This window comes from Convolutriloba macropyga, unplaced genomic scaffold (genome assembly GCF_964194025.1).
Source record: "Convolutriloba macropyga unplaced genomic scaffold, txConMacr16.3 SCAFFOLD_5450, whole genome shotgun sequence".
NCBI lineage: Eukaryota > Metazoa > Xenacoelomorpha > Acoela > Convolutidae > Convolutriloba > Convolutriloba macropyga.
Genome location: NW_027451892.1, coordinates 7,501 through 12,347, shown reverse-complemented (window position 1 = coordinate 12,347; position 4,847 = coordinate 7,501). Strand labels below are relative to the sequence as shown.

The 4,847-nt window shown below is 41.2% G+C and overlaps 1 non-coding gene and 1 pseudogene across 1 annotated transcript in view; both read left to right on the top strand.

Annotated features, from left to right (window-relative positions):
• Window positions 1–2,860: 2,860 nt before the first annotated feature.
• On the top strand, window positions 2,861–3,012 carry LOC142357036 (5.8S ribosomal RNA; annotated as a pseudogene).
• A 1,685-nt stretch (window positions 3,013–4,697) lies between these two features.
• Window positions 4,698–4,847, top strand: part of LOC142357037 (large subunit ribosomal RNA) — a 3,522-nt gene continuing 3,372 nt past the window's right edge. The window contains exon 1 of the ribosomal RNA XR_012761537.1: window positions 4,698–4,847. This exon is cut by the window's right edge and continues 3,372 nt beyond it. This is a non-coding gene — a ribosomal RNA (large subunit ribosomal RNA).

Here is a 4,847-nt window from a genome sequence, read left to right as displayed (position 1 = left end):
TATCGAGCTCAAAAACTACTTGTGTGGATACATAGTTCAGCAGTCATGGCAAGGGACTGCTTAAAGGGAGACTAGTTAGCAAAAGCAGCCTAGCAGAACTGCAGCTATCTAGATCTCAGAAGCTGGGTTATAGAAGCCCAGCTATAGACTTGTGAATGAGAAAGGCCTAAAAAGGTCCACAAGTCGCGTGGTTAGAACCGACACGCAAAAATCCCAGCGAGTGACAGAGCGTTGCGCTGTTCAGTGGGAAAGAGTTGAGCTACTCGGGGCGCCCACTGAACTTGCTCCGAGCCAAAGGCTCGAAAAAACACAGCTTAGCCTCAGATCCTTTACATAGAAGGCTAGCTAAAATAAACTTACCTTGGACGAGGGTAAAGTTTAGTCAGTTCTTAGGGGAGAGTAATCCACAGCTTCTCGCCCTCTGAACATTCTCCCAGATATGTAGGTCTGGGAGAGTCTCCTCCTGTTCTTCGGAATCTGGAGGTAGACAAAGACAGTACGATACGATCTTGCATCGGGATGACTAACCGATAATGATCATAATCTGACAATTTTTCCGGCTTGAGGCACCGGAGTCAGATTAAAGACACATACTGAACTAAAGGCGTATGTGCAAAGCTTGTCGGAGTGTAGAGAGTCAAGCTGAGTTGACTCGTCACGTGGTGATGACAACAGCCATGTGCAAAACACTCACAACTTTATCGTCTATGTGGAAAAGGTTGCTAACAGCGCTCTCTATGAGAGGCCCTCGCATATAACTATACGAGGAAAAGGCGATAGAGTTGTTTGAATGTGGGGCAGGTTCATCGACAAGCTAAGTTGATCACATTCTTGTTGTGGCATCCTACTAGAATTGGTCACGGTCTGCACCAACTCTCCCCAAGTTGGCCAGACTTAAAACTAGAAATAAGGTTTGCAGCTATGTGAACCTAGAAACTGTAAAGGAGTTGAAAGAACTTAAAGGAATTGAAAGAGGCCTTGAGGTATATCCTCTTGGTAAAGACCCACAAAAGCTCACAAAAGTGGCTTCGAAGGGCAAAACTGGTTCATCCAAAACAATTGGAGAGCTTAAAGCAGAACCAATTCGAATGAAACACTATTGGTGAAACTTCATCATGAGAACGTCACAAGCTGATCACGCTCTATGATATGACTAGTATTATGTTGCTTCTAGTAGGCTAAGCGCAAGCCGAAACATCAACATGTGAAAGTCGTAGAATTTTGCAATCAAACTGTGGCTAGTACTGTGATGTTACTAGTAACCTGGTGTTCCGTCATATGGCCAAGAGAGCATTTGAAGGCGAAACTTCTGCATGGGAAAGCTGCATCATGATCAAAATTTTATATCGAGTATTATGTTGACGTTAGTAGGCCTTGGCCGAAAACGCAGCATGTGAAAGGTATAGATAAAAGTTATTGTTGCAGTCAGTACTGTGTAGTTACTAGTAGCTGGATTTAAGCTCAAAATGAGACACTGTTGGTGAAACTTCATCATGAGAATGTCACAAGCTGATCAAGCTCTATGATATGACTAGTATTATGTTGCTTCTAGTAGGCTAAGCGCAAGCCGAAACATCAACATGTGAAAGTCGTAGAATTTTGCGATCAAATTGTGGCTAGTACTGTGATGTTACTAGTAACCTTGTGTTACGTCATATGGCCAAGAGAGCATTTGAAGGCGAAACTTCTGCATGGGGAAGCTGCATCATGAACAAAAGTTTATATCGAGTATTATGTTGACATTAGTAGGCCCTGGCCGAAAGCGCAGCATGTGAAAGGTATAGATAAAAGTTATCGTTGCAGTCAGTACTGTGTAGTTACTAGTAGCTGGATTTAAGCTCGAAATGAGACACTGTTGGTGAAACTTCATCATGAGAACGTCACAAGCTGATCACGCTCCATGATATGACTAGTATTATGTTGCTTCTAGTAGGCTAAGCGCAAGCCGAAACATCAACATGTGAAAGTCGTAGAATTTTGCGATCAAATTGTGGCTAGTACTGTGATGTTACTAGTAACCTTGTGTTACGTCATATGGCCAAGAGAGCATTTGAAGGCGAAACTTCTGCATGGGGAAGCTGCATCATGAACAAAAGTTTATATCGAGTATTATGTTGACGTTAGTAGGCCCTGGCCGAAAGCGCAGCATGTGAAAGGTATAGATAAAAGTTAGCGTTGCAGTCAGTACTGTGTAGTTACTAGTAGCTGGATTTAAGCTCGAAATGAGACACTGTTGGTGAAACTTCATCATGAGAACGTCACAAGCTGATCACGCTCTATGATATGACTAGTATTATGTTGCTTCTAGTAGGCTAAGCGCAAGCCGAAACATCAACATGTGAAAGTCGTAGAATTTTGCAATCAAACTGTGGCTAGTACTGTGATGTTACTAGTAACCTTTTCTTACGTCATATGGCCAAGAGAGCATTTGAAGGCGAAACTTCTGCATGGGGAAGCTGCATCATGAACAAAAGTTTATATCGAGTATTATGTTGACGTTAGTAGGCCCTGGCCGAAAGCGCAGCATGTGAAAGGTATAGATAAAAGTTATCGTTGCAGTCAGTACTGTGTAGTTACTAGTAGCTGGATTTAAGCTCGAAGTGAGACACTGTTGGTGAAACTTCATCATGAGAACGTCACAAGCTGATCACGCTCTATGATATGACTAGTATTATGTTGCTTATAGTAGGCTAAGCGCAAGCCGAAACATCAACATGTGAAAGCGTAGAATTTTGCGATCAAACTGTGGCTAGTACTTTGATGATGCTTGTAGCCAACCGAATTGGTTGAAAAGCCCAATAAGTAAGCTAACTTGGGAGAGCTTGTTGGAAACCAAATGCTACTAGATTGGTCCAAATACATCCTTCAACAGGGGATCACTTGGCTCGCTTTACGAAGAGGAGCACAGCTATATGTGTTAATTCGGTATGAATCGCAAGATTTGTTTACCGACCTCTCTAACGCAAAAGGCGGTCTCGGCTTCGGCTGTTGACTGCGTCCGATTCAGGGTTATATAACTCTCGATTGAACACATTGATGTTCTATTGTTGGTGCTTCCAATAAAATTGGAACACTTAAAGCAGAACCGATTCAAATAATAGCATTCTGATCAATGATTGCATTCCTTGATCAAGAACTGCTGGAGTCATTGTGATGGCGAATTTTCTTCATAAGAAAATTGCAAGAGACGGAACTTAATGAGACTAGTATTATGTTGTTTCTAGTAAGCGGAAGCTGAAACAGCAACATGTGAAAATCAAGTTTTGTTCAATGATCTCGAGGCGATAAGTACTATGAAGCAACTAGTAGCCTAAGCATGACTCAGATTGAGACAGTCAAAAAGACTGGCGAAACTTCTTCACATGAAAGTTACATAGAGAACTACAAATGTATACAGCGAGTATTATGTTGTTTCTAGTAGGCGAAAGCTGAAACATCAACATGTGAAAGTTGTCTGCAAACTGTAGAACGATATGTGATTAGTACTGTGCTGTTACTAGTAGCCAGTCTGACTGTAGAAGCCAAGACAAAGGGAAACTAATGCATCTGAAAAGGACAAGTTATGGAAAGGTATGCACGATAAGTATTATGTTGTTTCTAGTAAGCGGCAGCTGAAACATCAACATGTGAACGTCGTTGTGTACAGTAACCTAGAACTATATAGTCCTTAGTAACGTGCATTTACTAGTACCTGTAATTGGTATTCAGACTCAGGCAGTTTGGAATAGTTTGGCAAAGATGCACCAGAGAAAACTGGGATTTGATACAGAAATTGTTGAATACAAGTATTATGCTGCTTCTAGTAGGTTGAATCCGAAACATCAGCATGTGAAAATTGAAAACATTTCTGGTTCGAATTGTCACAAGTATTTGGTGATCTGAGTAGCCAAACTCACTACAACGCCAATTGAAGGCAAAAATTCTCAACGGGAAAAGCTATTCTCATTGAATGAGCTAACAAGACGAGTATTATGTTGCTTCTAGTAGGCGAAAGCCAAAACATCAACATGTGAAAGTCTTGCTGAACAAATTTAATGTTGTTGAGCTCAGTACCGTGTGAATTAGTAGCCATAATTGGCGAGCGAAAATTGAACTGGCGAAACTTCGTCTTTGGAAAATTGCAGATGCCGAGCACTTATTTTGCAACGAGTATTATGTTGACTGTAGTAAGCGAAAGCCGAAACAGCAACATGTGAAAGCTGTTGAAATTTGTGGTCATTTTGCAATAAGTACAAGGAGTGTAACTAGTAGCCAGGTCAAAATTTTGGGATAAGAATGAGCAAAAATTCTGCATGAGAACAGTTGAAATTATGAAAACTAAATTACAAAGACTAGTATTATGTTGTTTTCGAGTACGCGAAAGCGGAAAACATCAACATGTGAACGTTTGTAACGAAGTTTCGTTAATTTTCAGCCTAGTACTGAGCAAGAACGAGTAGCCTCATCTCCAATCCCACGCAAAAATGTAGTGAAATATGTGAGTGAACCTTATTCACGGTGAGGGTTCCCGAGGTCTGTATTGCAGCGAGTATTATGTTGCTTCTAGTAAGCGAAAGCTGAAACAACAACATTTGAAAGTTGGAATTAATGACTGAATGGAAACTTCGACCTGTGTTTGATAGTAGTAGCGAACAAAACTGCTGAATCGGTTTCTGTCTCATATTGGTCAGTGAACCAATTAAGAGACAATCAACTACATAACCTGAATTGGGCGAGAGAACCCCCTTAACTTAAGCATATCAGTAAGGGGAGGAAAAGAAATCAACTGAGAATCCCTTAGTAATGGCGAATGAACAGGGAAAAGCTCATCGGGAAGAGAAATGGCAACATTTCTCGGTGTCCGGTAT